This window comes from Otolemur garnettii, unplaced genomic scaffold, assembly GCF_000181295.1.
Source record: "Otolemur garnettii isolate 467f Iridium unplaced genomic scaffold, OtoGar3 scaffold00029, whole genome shotgun sequence".
In the NCBI taxonomy this organism is placed as follows: Eukaryota; Metazoa; Chordata; class Mammalia; order Primates; family Galagidae; genus Otolemur; species Otolemur garnettii.
The window spans coordinates 14,395,878-14,411,401 of NW_003852424.1; the positions used below are offsets into that span (position 1 = coordinate 14,395,878).

Sequence of the window (15,524 nt, forward strand, 5' to 3'; positions counted from 1 at the left end):
GGAGAGCGTTAGGGATCACCCTCACCCCTGTTTGGCTTTAAAGCCTCACTAGACACAGGCAGCTTCTGGAGACCTTTCTCACCCAGCCCCATTCAACCCAGCCCATATGACACCATCGTTAGCAGCAAACACCCTCAGTGTATATACAGATCCATAAGCTCAATACCTCTTCCACCAGCTATTTCTGCTGGTAAATTCCTATCCATCTGTCAAAGTCCCTGGCCATCACATCCACCTGGGCAGAGTACTCACCCTTATACTGAGCCTTCTCCTCCCAGACTCACCCACCCACCTCACAAGCCTGACCATGTGGCACTGAGGTATCTGTCTCAGTTGTCTCTTCTGATCTTGCCAGAAAGGCTCACAAGAGTTTCATGGCACACCAAGTTCCTGGGAAGTTGCAGTCTCCCTCTTCCTATTGCTGCCAATATGGAAGGTGGGAGCATCCTGTTGTTCCAAGAGCAGCAGCAGCTGCCAGGGGCCATCTACTGGGCTAGCAGCCCAGCAAGGGAGAATGGAATCCCTGTCATAGAGAAGCAAGGCTGGCCTAGAGGCCTGTGGCACCTAGGTCCCCAGGGCAAGGCCCTTAACTCCTAGAACACTCATATGGGGTACCCACCCAAGACTCAGAATTTTCTGCACCCGGCAAGGCCTGCTTGGATCTTTCCTAGGGCCAGGGACTATGTCCTCCTTCACTGGAGATCAGGGGCCACTTCTTATGCCTCAGTTTCCCTCATCAATAAATAGGGTTACAGACTGGACTTTACTGGATTGACAGTGACCACTTCCAACTCTTTTTTTTTTTTGAGACAGAGTTCACTTTGTTCCCCACAGTAGAATGCCACAGCATTATTATAGCTCACAACAACCTCAAATTCTTGGTTTCAAGTATCCTTTTGCCTCAGTTTTTCTAGTTAGAGATAAGGTCTTACTCTTGCTCAGGCTGGCCTGAAGTATCCTTTTGCCTCTAGTTTTTTAGTTAGAGACAAGGTCTTACTCTTGCTCAGGCTGGTCTCAAACTGCAGAGCTCAAGCAATCCACCCACCTAGACCTCCCAGAGTGCTATCATTATAGGCATGAGCCACTGTGTCTTGCTACCTCCTACTCTTGAGACCAGATGCTCATGAGTGCCAGGCCCGTACGAACACGGGCCAGCCCTCCCCCACCCATGCACAACCAGATGCTCATGAGTGCCAGGCCCGTATGAACACAGGCCAGCCCTCCCCCACCCATGCACAGCCAGGTTGGATGCTGGGCCATGGTAGACCCTAGCCTAGCTCCCTCACCCCACCCATACTCATCTGTACCAGAAACTTCTTCCAAATCACATCTTTCTATTTTGGTGCCTTTATGTTAATCATCCCCCAATCGGTGTTTAATTGCTATCTAATTTACATAATTATACATATTAAACAGCAGAATATAATGAATATTCATGACCATTTAGATTTTTTTTCCAATCAAAAATTTCCAATGTGATGGGGTGGGCACTGAGACACTATCTTAGTAGGTGGGGTAGCCAAGCAGGGAGCGCTCATGGCCTCTAGGAATCCACTCAGTATTGTTGCTGGGTTGAGGTTTCCCACCCCAAGACCTGGGAATTCATTTGGGCCCTGGACATTCATTTAGGCTCTGGGGGAAGGGGTAGTTGCCAAGGTGGGAAGGCTGGCTTCTCAAGCTTAAGCACAGCACCAGTATCCTCTGACCTCAGGTTCCCTCAACATGTAACTGTCCCTTCACTGCCAGCCACAGCCTGAGACAAGGGTGTTCCTGTGCTTGGTGACCTCACTCTAGTGAGCACCTATTACACATCCCTGCAGGTACTGGGACTCTCGAGAGCAAAGGGAGGCTCAATGTCAGCCATGGGATCCGGTGAGCCTGCAAACCTGGCCCCATAGCTCTTGTCCCTGATGTCCCCCTTCACTGGAGACCAGGGGCCACTCCTTATGCCTCAGTTTCCCTCCTCAATAAATACGGTTATGGACTGGACTTTACTGGACTGACAGTGTCCACCTCCAACTCTTTTGTTTTGGAGACAGAGTTCACTTTGTTCCTATAGTAGAGTGCCACAGCATTATTATAGCTCACGGCAACCTCAAACTCTTGGATTCAAGTATCTGTTTGCCTCAGTTTTTCTACTTTTAGTATGGACAAGGTCTTACTCTCTACCCTTTCAGAACTCCCCTCATCTAACTCTTGGCCTCCTCCCTTCCAGAAATGACAAAAATAGGGATAGCTCCACATGAATTAACAGTTATTAAAATCATCCCAGCAATTAAGCATTTTAATAACCCAGTCATCAATATTCATAACATATTCCTTGCTCATGTTCCAATTAAAACATACTAACAGAATAAGAGGTTACTTTCAGAGAGTGTATGTGTGTGTGTGTATATATATATATATATATTTTTTTTTTTTGAGACAGATTCTCACTTTGTCATCCCTGGTACTGTGCCATGGCATCACAGCTCACAGCAACCTCAAACTCTTGGGCTTAAGTGATTTTTCTGTCTCAGCCTCCAGAGTAGCTGGGACTATAGGTGCCTGCTACAACGCCTGGCTATTTTTTTGTTGCAGTTTGGCTGGGGCCAGGTTTGAAGCCACCACCCTCACTATATAGGGCTGGCGCCCTACTCACAGAGCTACAGGCACCGCCCTGTTTTGTTTTTCAACAAGAGAGGTTAAGTCCTAAGGAACAATTTCCGGGAAGGATGCTGCCTGCTTTGGGATAGCCCAGGTAGTCAGGGAGAGACCTAGAAGTGGACCTTTAGAGGGCGCTGGGAAGGGGTCACTGCCCACCCCTTGGAGCTTCAGTGCCAATTCCAGATGACCAGTGTGGCAAAGTCGCTACCTGCCCAGCCTGCTGCGAGGTTAACAGTGAACACTGTGTTCAATGAACACTCAAGGCATGCTCAACACTTGCAAGGTTCCTAGCTTTTCAGGCCTATTCTGGGCTAGACTTGCACTCACCCCATTGACTGTGGGCTCACTCATACCTGGTATCCATTCACAAATGACGGAGCACATTCCAAAGCTACTCAGGAAGTACTAGCAGGACAAATGGCCCATGGACCAAGTCTGGCCCCTTGCCAATGGACATCACTGCATGCTGTCACGCCCATTTGTTCTTATAGTGTCCAGAGCAGCCTCAGCAGAATTGAGTGGCTGTGACAGTGACCACATGGCTGGCACAGTCAAAAATATTCCCAACCTGGCTTGACGCCTGTAAATCAGCAGCTAGGACGCCAGCCACATACACTGGAGCTGGCAGGTTCAAAACCAGCCCAGGCCTGTCAAACAACAATGACAACTGAAAACAAAAAATAGCTGGGTGTTGTGATGGGTGCCTGTAGTCCCAGCTACTTGGGAGGCTGAGGCAAGATAATTGTTTAAGCCCAAGAGTTTGAGGTTGCTGTGAGCTGTGATGCTGTGGCACTCTACCCAGGGCCACATAGTGAGACTCTGTCTTAAAAAAACAAACAAACAAAAAAAAATTCCCAACCTGGGCCTTTATGGGGGGAGTCAGCTAACCTCAGTATGAAGGAAGATTGGTAAGCAAACTGCCGGAGACAGGTGGCGCCTGTGGATCAGTGGGTAGGGTGTCAGCCCCATATACACCATATACAGAGGGTGGCAGGTTCAAACCCAGCCCGGGGCCAAACTGCAAAACAAAAAATAGCTGGGCATTGTGGCAGGTGCCTGTAGTCCCAGCTACTTGGGAGGCTGAGACAAGAGAATCACCTAAGCCCAGGAGTTGGAGGTTGCTGTGAGCTGTGACACTACAGCACTCTACCAAGGGCAATAAAGTGAGACTATGTCTCTAAAAAAAAAAAGAAAAGAAAAAAGGAAACTACTGGAGAAATTTCAGCTGCCTTTATAAGGAGCCCAATTCCCAGAGTTCAGAATCAGGAGTGGGCTTATAGGACCCAATTAGCAAAGTCTCTAGCAGATGCAAGCCCTGGACATAGCCCTCAGGCACAACTCCAGGAATATGGCTTCAGACTGGCTTGAGGACAATGTACCCCCAAGGGGGTAGTCCAAACCAAAGTCCCAGAAATCAAACCCCCTCCTACAACATGCCCCAATCCCCACAACAGCTTCCTTCCCAGATCTGCTGATATTTTGCCCCAGGTAGCCCAATGGAGCTTTCAGAAGCAAAACCTGGCTATCTTCTCTCCCCCAACCCCTCCCATGGCTCCCCGTCACTCTTAGGGTTAAGACTCTTAGGAAGGGTTAAAACTCCTTCCTGACTTCAGTCCTCTCTTGCCTCAACAACATCCCTGCCTGGGCTTGCCCCCTGCTCCTCCCCAGCCCAGGCCTCTCTGGGTCCCCTGCACTGCCTGGCGCAGGGCCAGGCTGCCACAGACATTTGCCTCCCACTTTTTTTTTTTTTTTGAAACGGAATCTCGGCTCAGCGCCTATAGCTCAACCGGCTAAGGCGCCAGCCACGTACACCTAAGGTGGCGGGTTCGAATCCCCAGCCCGGACCCGCCAAACAACAATGATGGCTGCAACCAAAAAATGGCCGGGCGTTGAGGTGGGCGCCTGTGGTCTCAGCTACTTGGGAGGCAGAGGCAAGAGACTCGCTTGAGCCCAGGAGTTGGAGGTTGCTGTGAGCTGTAATGCCACGGCACTCTGCCCGGGGGGAGAGCTTGAGGCTCTGTCTCAAAAAAAAAAAAAAAAAAAAAAAAAAAAAAAAAAAGAAACGGAATCTCACTAAGTTGCCCTTGGTAGAGTGCCATGGTGTTATGTAGCTCACAGCAATCTCAAACTCTTGGGCTTAAGGGATTCTCTTACCTCAGCGTCCCAAGTAGCTGAGACTACAGGCACCCACTACAACGTCCAACTATTTTTTTTGTTGTTGTCACTGCTGTTAGAGGCCCAGGCTGGGTCTCGGTGTATATAACCAGTGCCCTCACCACTGAGGTACAGGTACTGAGCCTGCCTTCCACTTCTTTATTTTACTCTTAAATAACGTGTCCACAGTGGAATGACCCAGAAGCTCTCTATCTGTCCTGTCCAATATAGCCTGAAATGTGACCAGAGAGACCAGGTTGGGCGAGAGAGAACATCTGATTTTATGAAATCTTGGCTAATGCATATGTGTACAGTATATATAGCTGGTGGCTGCTGTGTCTGACAGCACAGCCCCCAAATGTGATAAAGAGTAACAATAACAACCATATATGGTAACTGTACCTGACATAAAAAACAAAACAAAACTGATGCCTTCTCAGCAACTATTCAGGTGGCACTCAATTACATTCAGTTCCACTCAGACCTGAATGGGTTTACTCTAACATGTGTGGCTGACAGGACCCTCCCCACAAGCCTGTCACTGCTCCCTCTTTTTTCCATCTTATAATTAAAATCTTGAAGAAACCATATCTGCTCCACCTGGGTCTAGCCCTGCAGCCCATGATGATTCTCCAGCCTATTTATAGTCACCTGGCAGGGGTTACAAAGGGTCGAGATCAGATGCTGGTTTAAGTCTGAGAAAGCAGCTCTTCCTTAGTGGGGAATCTTTCAGTTTCTATATTAAACCCAAACTGAGGAAAGGGCCTCAAGATGTGCCCTCTACCCATACGAATTACTTTCTGTCCCTTTTTTTGAGAGAGTCTCACTATGTCACCCTCAGTAGAGTGCTGTACTATCACAGCTCACAGCAACTGCAAACTCTTGGGCTTAAACGATTCTCTTATCTCAGCCTTTCAAGTAGCTGGGACCACAGGCACTTGCCATAATGCCTGGTTATTATTATTATTATTTTTTTTTTGAGACAGAGTCTCAAGCTATCCCCCTGGGTAGAGTGCCATGGCTTCACTGCCTCCAACTCCTGGGCTCAAACAAGTTTCCTGTCTCAGCTTCCCAAGTAGCTGGGACCACAGGCACCCGCCACAATGCCCAGCTATTTTTTGGTTGCAGCCATTATTGTTGTTTGGCGGGCCTGGGCTGGATTTGAACCCGCCACCTTAGGTGTATGTGACTGGCACCTTAGCCACTTGAGCCACAGGCGCTGAGCCATGGGTCTATGGTACTTTGAGTGTTTTATTTGTATCACTGAATCCTTGTAATGGCTACTATTATCCCTATTTTACAGAAGAGACACTAAAGAGGTTAGTCATTTGTGCTTAGGGCTTCTAAGTAAACCATAGCAACACTATCCTAATGATAGAAATGTTTCCCAGGAAGATGCAAACAACACAATTCACAAATGAAAAGATACTATGTTTTGTAAAAATGGCCATTTACTACTACCAAATAGCAGGGAGGCCTACAAGTCCAAGGCTCCCTCCTCCCCTTCCCCACAGAAGGGGGAGATGTAATTTCACTTCTGAAGTTGAAAGAGAAAGAAACAGAGTGTTTAGGCTCATTATTCAAAACGAGGAAAGTCATTGCTGGTTAAACTACAAACCAGAACAGACCTTCCAAAAACAATCTGGGGAGCCACATGGCAGACAGAAGCAATTCTGAGGGGGTAAAACATTAAGAAGGGAAAATAGGAAATGAGATTATGAGAGAAAAGGATGAAAAATGTTAAGAATGATACATACTTAAAATTATTTAAATCTAAAGACATAATGCCTGCAAAAAGACAGTCCGGGAACATGTGACCCAGAAAACTCTAACCAGGTCCACAAAGATATGCCAAGCAAGGCAAACAAAAGAAGAGGCTGTAACATCAACATAAAGTCTGGACTCAGGAGATGCATTTTACTATGCTGAAGTGGCCCAACCCCTGACAAGATCCCACTTTCTCAAGCCTTCCCCTATCCAATAATCCAGTATCCAAATGCAAAAAAAAAAAAAAACAGACAACAACAAGCACTGACACACATGACAGTGGGAGAACAGCACTGGTCTTTGTCCCTGACATTTAACAGGTAGAAACTAAAGACCACACAGTTCCACACTGTACTGTCCCTCAAGTGCTCATGAAGAAAGACCAACAGCACAAGTACCCAGAGCTGGAATGATGAGGCTTCCAGTCAGCTGTCACAGTTCAAGCCACATTTGATTTCTAACACTGGAAACCTAGAAATCAAGAAACAAACACTCCACCCCCAATTTGGAACTCAGAAATCTTTTTTTTTTTTTTTTTAAAAAAGATCAAGTATCAGGCCAGGCATGGTGGTTCATGTATGTAATCCCAGCACTTTAGGAGGATGACACAGGAAGATCACTTAAGCCCTGGAATTTGGAGCTGAGTGAACTGAGCTGATACCCTACACTCCAGGCTAGGTGTCAGAGACCCTGTCTCTTAATAAATTAAAAAACAAACCAACCAACCAAACACACACACACACATACACAGGTTACTATATAAAATATATATGTAACACATGTAACATATGTAACACATTATTTAATATAATAAAGACACATATTATTGGCACCAATGAGGTATGATTAACATGTTCCTCAGAGAAAAATTTATAATCTTCAACACTCTGGCTTCTTTTTCTTTTTAGAGACAAAATTTCACTTGGTCACACTCGTAGATTGCCATGGCATCATAGCTCATAGCAACCTCAAACTCCTGGACTCACGCGATCCTCTTGTCTCATTCTCCCTAGTAGCTGGGACAACAGGTACTCACCACAACACCAGCTATTTCCAGATATTTTTTTTTTTTGGAGACAGAGTCTATGTTGACCTCAGTGGAGTGCTGTAGCATCACAGCTCACAGCAACCTCAAATTCTTGGGCTTAAGCGATTCTCTTGCATCAGACTCCCAAGTAGCTGGGACTACAGGTGCCCTCTACAACGCCTGCCTATTTTTTTGTTGTAGTTGTCGTTGTTTGGCAGGCCCAGGCTGAATTCAAACCCACCAGCTCTGGTATATGTTGCTGGTGCCCTAGCTGCTGAGCTACAAGCACCTAGCGTTTTTGTTTATTTATTTTTGAACCAGAGTCTCACATTGTTGACCTCGGTAGAGTACTATGGTATCATAGCTCACAGCAACCTCAAACTCTAGAGCTCAAGTGATTCTCTTGCCTCAGCCTCCCAAGTAGCTGGGACTATAGGCTCCTGCCACAACACCAGGATATTTTTAGAGACCAAGTCTTGCTCTTGCTCAGGCTGGTCTCGAACCCATGAGCTCAGTCAATACACCCACCTTGGCCTCCCAGAGTGCTAGGATTATAGGCATGAGCCACCATGTCCAGCCAGGGGTCTCACTCTTGCTTAGGCTGGTCTAGAACTCCTGAGCTCAGGCAATCCACCTGGCCTCAGCCAACACTCTGACTTTTTTTTTAGAGACAGAGTCTCATTTTGTCAACTCACGGCAACCTCTAGCTCTTGGGCTTAGGCAATTCTCTTGCCTCAGCCTACTGAGTAGCTAGGACTACAGCCATAACATGTCCGCCATAACACACGGCTATAGGGGGGCATTGTGGCAGGCACCTATAATCCCAGCTACTCAGGAGGCTGAGTTAAGAGAATTGCTTAAGTCCAGGAGTTTGAGGTTGCTATGAGCTGTGACATCATGGCACTCTATTCAGGGCGACACAATGGGACTCTGTCTCAAAAAACAAACAAAAAAAACTTGGGCAGTGCCTGTGGCTCAGTGAGCGGGGTGTTGGCTCTATGTACCAAGGGTGGCAGGTTCAAGCCTGGCCTCAGCCAAACTGCAACAAAAAACTGCCGGGCATTGTGGCAGTTGCCTGTACTCCCAGCTACTTGGGAGGCTGAGGTAGGAGAATCACCTAAGCCCAGGAGTTGGGGGTTGCTGTGATCTGTGATGCCATGGTACTCTACTGAGGCCAACAAAGTGAGACTCTGTCTCAAAAAATAAAAAAGAAAAACTCAAGAAAAGGAGAAATTAGGGTGGTGCCTGTGGCTCTGTGGTTAGGGTGCTGGCCCCATATACTGAGGGTGGCCAAACTGCCCCCAAAAAATAGCCGGGTGGGGCAGCACCTATGGCTCAGTGGGCAGGGCACCAGCCCATGTACCGAGAGTGGCAGTTCAAGGCCAGCCCTGGCCAAACTGCAACAATAAAAAAATAGCCCAGCGCTATGGTGGGCGACTGTGGTCCCAGCTACTTAGGAGGCTGAAGCAGGAGAATTGCCTGGGCCCAGGAGTTGGAGGTTGCTATGAGCTATGTGATGCCATGGCACTCTACCATGGGCAATAAAGTGAAACTCTGTCTCTACAAAAAAAAAAAAAGCCGGATGTTGTGGTGGGCACCTGTAGTCCTAGCTACTTGGGAGGCTGAGGCAAGAAAATTTCCAAAGCCCAAGAGTTGGAGGTAGCTGTGAACTGGTGACACCATGGCACTCTACCGAGGGCGATAAAGTTCTGCCTCTACCAAAAAAAAAAAAAAAAAAAAAAAAGGAGAAATTACGATAAAAGAGAAAAAGCAATCAATTGATAAAATATTGATCCACTAAAGAAACAAATTCCTTGGAAGAAAATTCAAAATAGATAAAAGCACAGACAACTGAGTCAAGGACAAAGGAACAAAAAAAGTATATTTAGGACTGAGATATACTGCAACTCCTTGCGACCAAACATATAACAGATAACTTTACATGTTATTAAAGAATTAATTAGTGCATTTTAAAATACACTAGATGATTTTTCTTTCCTAAGAAAATGCTAAAATGGATGAGAGGCATGGACAAAATCTCCACAAGCAAGTGAAGTAAGGATACTCCAGGAAAACATCAGATGAAGTCAGCTGTTGTGCCTACCACTGGGCTGTTCCTTAAAGAGCCAAGTCAACCTCCCCTGAGTGAGAAACACGTGTCTGCCAGCCGCCTCTTGGAACACAGGTCAGTGCAGACTACCATGGCTGGCAGGGCTAATTCAGCAGCTAAAAAAAAGATGCCTGAAAATCAAGGAGTATCTGGTATGAAACTATTCCCAAGAAACATCAGGATCTTACAATAGAGGAGGAAAATAGGGAAGATAGGTAGGGGACCACTCACTGTGGATCTTCAAACAGAAGGATACATCCCAAACGTAATAAAAGCAGACAGATTCTATCTTGAATTGATAACCAATCTCTGGCTTGCTGAGAAAAGCTGAATGGTCCAGCTGTCAACAGGCCAAACAGCACTTGCCCAGGGGATTTCCTGCCATGACACCTGTCTCATGGTTCTAGGAACACCAGACAATGTAGAAAGGCACATGGCAGCACTGTGGCAAAGGTTGCAAGTGTGAGGAACACCGAACAAAGTGAAAAGTACAAATAATTAAGGAATGTCAGGGGCAACCAAATAAAAAATGTAGTAAAGGGATTCCTGACCTCTTGCACAGAAAACCTTAAAATACCTAGAAGTAACTCTCTCTGGAAATGTGTGTGACCAAATGAAAAGCAAGAACCACAAAATAACTAAGTGTTGTATATTGCAATTTTTTTTTTTTTTTTTTTAAATTTGAGACAGAGCCTCAAGCTGTTGCCCTGGGTAGAACAACCTCCAACTCCTGGGCTTAAGTGATTCTCTTGCCTTAGCCTCCCAAATAGCTGGGATTACAGGTACCTGCCACAACGCCCAGCTTTTTTTGGTTTTAATTGTCATTGTTTGGCAGGCCCAGGCTGGATTCAAACCCGCCAGCTCTGGTGTATGTGGCTGGCGCCTTAGCCGCTTGAGCTACAGGCACTGAACCTTTATACTGCTATTTGTTTTAAAAACTACTGTGACCAATACAGTGACTCACTCCTGTAATCCCAGCCCTCTGGGAGGCTGACATTGGATGATCTCTTGAACTCTGGAGTTCGACGCCACCCTGTGGTGTTTTATAGTTCCAGCTACTCAGAAGGCTGAGGTGGGAGGATCATTTAAGATCAGGAGTGAGACTGCAGTAAGCTATGAAGATGTCTCTGCACTCCAGCCTGGGCAACAGAGAAAGGTTCTGTCTCAAAAAATAAAAATAATTTAAACATAAAAAATACTAAGAGCTAAAATAGAAAGCTTACACAAATGGAATAGGGTATCAGATTCTTATGATACAAAAGCTGAGTACTACAGGGAGTCCACCAAAGATTGCCCCTAAAGTTGTCATACATAGGTAAAAGAGGGCATGTTTAGCTGTAAGTTCCCATTTTCCCTATGTATGGCGACTTTAGGAGATCTCTGGGACACCCAGTATAAACACAAATGATTCTTTCCAAATTTATCTATTAATCTAATGCAACATCAAAATCCCAAGTTTTTTTTTGGGGGGGGTATATAGACATAATCATTCAAAGATCATGAAGAAGTATCAGCATGTTTGAAAATATGGGGAATAAACACCAGAAATGAACAGAGGTAGGACCATAAAAACACCACAAAGCTGGAGGTGCCCGTAGCTCAGTGGTTAGAGTGCCAGCCACATGCACCAGGGATGGTGGATATGAACCCAGCCTGGACCTGCTAAACAAAACAAAAACAAAAAACAAACAGAAAAATAGCCGGGTGTTGTGGTGGGCGCCGTAGTCTCAGCTACTAGGGTGGCTGAGGCAAGATAATTGCTTGAGCCCAAGTGTTTGAGGTTGCTGTGAGCTATGATGCCATGATACTCTACAAAGGGCAACAAAGTGAGCCAGTCTCAATTAAAACAAACAAATAAGGTTCTTCAAACATCTGCTTCCTCTAAACTGACTCACTAGCCAGTGCAGCCTAGCACTACAAAGGATCTTCAGGAGCAACCCTGAGAAGCTAACACCAACTTTTTCCTTTTCACATCATAGCAGTTAAAACCCTGCATTGGAGATACAAACTCAATCGCTGGTGGTCGTTGTGATTCAGCCTGGATATGGCCCTGCACCCCAAAACTCCAACTGGCAGACAAGCATGTGTGATTGCTTCAGCAACTGGAGTCTGTCTCTGTGGCACATTTTGTTTCCCATACCTTGGATGCCAAATTGCAGCTGACATGAATGAATGGTGTCTGTGTGGAACAAGTGTCGCTAAGAGGACGCTCTACTGCACCTGCTAGGGCATCCCTGGATCTATTTGTGATGACTATTTAGTGACCGTTTGCTGTCCTCACTATTCTCTCTGCCAAATCAAAAGAGATAGCAACAGAAGAACTTCTAAAAAAAGTGATGAAAACCTCTAAGGCACCTAAATGAGAAACTTCTTTAATTTGAATACTTCACCAGCTTTTGCAACTGAAATATGTTTAATTACAGTTGATGACGTGAAGAAAATCAAGAATTCTGACTTCTTTTAACTTAATCCTGTCCCTGGGTTTTGCTAAATGGTCCAGCTTAGTTTCTCTTTGCTTTCACATTATTGTATTTCTTAGCTTATAATTTTTTATATTATATTTAAAATATAATCCAAGTAAAAGATTGTACTAAAAAGAAAAAATAGAACAAACAAACAAACACCACAAAGCGACTGCAACTAAAACTGTGTAGTAGTGAGGTGGTAATAGGCAAAAAGATAAAAAAAATGAGAAAAAAAAATTTACAGGTAACTGGCAACTTTAGGAAATGGCATTTAACAGTTCAAATCAAAAAGTTTTCTTGAGTTTATTGCCTTGCTGGATAAGTTCTCACTTAAATGCTTAGCTGGGCAAGCTCATGCCTGTAATCCTAGCATTTTGGGAGCTCAAGGCAGGTGGATTGCCTACGCTCACGGTTCAAGATGAGCCTGAGCAAGACCAAGACTCTGTCTCTAAAAACAATAGCCAGGAGTTGTGGCAGGCAAATATACTCCCAGCTACTCAGGAGGCTGAGGCAAGAGAATCACTTAAGCCTAAGAGTTTGAGGATGCAGTGAGCTATGATGCTAGAGCACTCAACTGAGGGCAACAAAATTAAGACTCCTGTCTCCAAGAAAAAACAACAACAACAAAAATAACCCTTAAATGCTTAATCCAGTTCTTTTAACTCTACCTACTCCAATAACAACAATGTTGAATACTATGATTCTTCCCCTAAGCACAGCTTTGGCCACACCTTCTGGTTGCAGTGTTACATTATTGCTGATTTCTGCCTGTTCTACTATGGCAATTTTAATTCCTCCTTTCACTCAAAAGGTAGATAAAAAGGAATTTGGGTATTTCCAAAGAGTGAGGCTTTTTTTTTTTTTTTTCTTTTTTTTTTTGAGACAGAGCCTCAAGCTGTCCCCCTGGGTAAAGTGCCGTGGCATTACAGCTCACAGCAACCTCCAACTCCTGGGCTCAAGCGAGTCTCCTGCCTCAGCCTCCCAAGTAGCTGGGACTACAGGCGCCCGCCACAACGCCTGGCTATTTTTTGGTTGCAGCCATCATTGTTGTTTGGCGGGTCCGGGCTGGGGATTCGAACCCGCCACCTTAGGTGTACGTGGCTGGCGCCTTAGCCGGTTGAGCTATAGGTGCCGAGCCGAGAGTGAGGCTTTTTATTTCTATCTTTTAATTCTAGTGTAGTTTTACTGTGTTGCTGTTTCCACAGGATGTGGTTATATTTTTTTCATATTAGAGGTGGTCTAATATACAACCAACTTTTATAAAAAGGAGTATGGCCCCTATTTACAGGGCATGGACTTTAGAGGATAGCAGATAACTGTTTCTAACTGAAAGTGTCCCTAGAATCATCTAGGATGCTTCACAGGCCCCAGGTGTGTGTTCTGAGCAGCCCCATAGCTAACCCAAATGTGCCCCTATCCAGGAACCATAGCATTAGCTCGGCCTTGGGTACTTTATTGTTCAGGTCCTCTGCCTCTCACCTATTTTTCATTTCTTTGCTCTGCCAAAGACTGAGGAAGCATGCTCTCCCCAGTCCAGCACTCTCTCCTGTATATATGTTTCTCAAGCTGATATAATGAGGAATAGACATATTCATGGCTATTACATCTTCTTACGCATAACTGGAAAGAATTTTTCAGGAATGGCACCAAGGCTAGAAAACTGTATGTGGAAAGACTGTTGAGACTTGACAAGACAAAAATTAAACTTGTAAACCCCTGAGATAAATTAAAAATTTCCATCATTAATGATGTGCATAAATGGAGAGTTTAGGAAGGCAACCACAACATAGAGTAACATCCTTTCTACAAGAAGAGTGCTTGCCAATCAATAAGAGTAGTAAAGGGATTGGGTACATGACGTTACAGGGAGGCAGTACTGAACAGTGAGGTGAGATGGGTTACTGTTTCAGCTTCTTTACTGGTAAAATGGGGACCATAATCACACATTTTTGATTAATCTATGAGTAATAAGAATACCCAATAAATGACCCAAGTGTGGTGTCTAACATACATAGCTAAAGGAATGGTGATGAAAGTTGTTCTGAGTAATTACTAATGTTAAAAAGTTGATGTGGGGCGGCACCTGTGGCTCAGTGGACAGGGTGCTGGCCCCATATACCAAGGGTGGCAGGTTCAAACCTGGCCCTGGCCAATCTGCAACAACAAAAAAAATAGCTGGGCGTTCTGGTGGGCCCCAGCTATTCAGGAGGCTGAGGCAAGGGAATCACCTAAGCCCAGGAGTTGGAGGTTGCTGTGAGCTGTGATGCCATAGAACTCTACTGTGGGCGATAAAGTGAAACTCTGTCTCCACCAAAAAAAAAAAAAAAAAAAAAGTTGATGGGGCAGAAATAAAAAGGCAAACTATTGATCTAGTCAACTTGCATACATCTCCCAGGAATTATGCTGAGAGAAAAAAAGCCAATCTCAGAAGATTATAGGCTATAGGATTCCATTTACATGACATTCTTAAATTACAAAGTACAGCTCTAGAACAAATTGGGTGTTCCAGGGGGTTAGAGATGGGTGTGGTGTGTGTGTGTGTTAAAAATTGTGGCAGTGGTGGTGCCTGTGGCTCAAAGGAGTAAGGCACTGGTCCCATATGCCGGAGGTGGTGGGTTCAAAACCAGCCCCGGCCAAAAACTGCAAAAAAAAAAGAAAGAAAGAAAAGAAAAAAACATTGAAAAAAAAATTGTGGCAGTGAAGGAACAGTTCTGTATCTTGAGCGTAGTGTTCATAACTGCATAGAACACACACACACACAAATGTGTGCATGTAAAACTAGCAAAATCACAGTAAGTTCTGTGGTTTGTACCAAGGTCAGCTTCCTGGATTTGACACTGTACCATAGATATACAAGATATTGACACTAGGGGTAGTGAGGGGTACATGGAAGGCCCCCCATACACGTCTTTGCAACTTCCTATGACTCTAGAATGATTTTAAAATAAAAAGCCCAATATAGAAAGTAGCTCAGGAGAATGAGAAATTCATCAAAAAAAAAAAAAGAATTCACACAGTAGATCAACTTCTGCAAAGATAATTATTACCGTCTTTTAATTAAATAAATGCCAGTTGAAATGACATCTCAGCCTGTGCAACATAGTGAGACCTTGTCTCTACAAAAACTTTAAAACTTAGCTGAGCGTGGTGACAGGTGCTGGCAGTCCCAGCTACTCCCAGTTACTTGGGAGGCGGAGGTGGGAGAACCATTTAAGCCCAGGAGTTAAAGGCTACAGTGAGCTAGGGCAATGCCACTGCACTCCAGCCTGGGCGACAGAGTAAAGAAGAGACTAAGAAGGACCCACTTTGGATCTACTGCAAGGAAACAAGAGAAATATTTTCTTTTTTTTTTTTT

General features: G+C 44.9%; 1 protein-coding gene and 1 pseudogene across 7 annotated transcripts in view; one reads left to right on the forward strand and one right to left on the reverse strand.

Annotated features, from left to right (window-relative positions):
- Window positions 1–15,524, reverse strand: part of TCF3 (transcription factor 3) — a 42,601-nt gene that overhangs the window by 17,148 nt on the left and 9,929 nt on the right. The gene's annotated exons all lie outside the window — the stretch shown is intronic.
- LOC105886873 lies at window positions 430–12,075 on the forward strand (annotated as a pseudogene).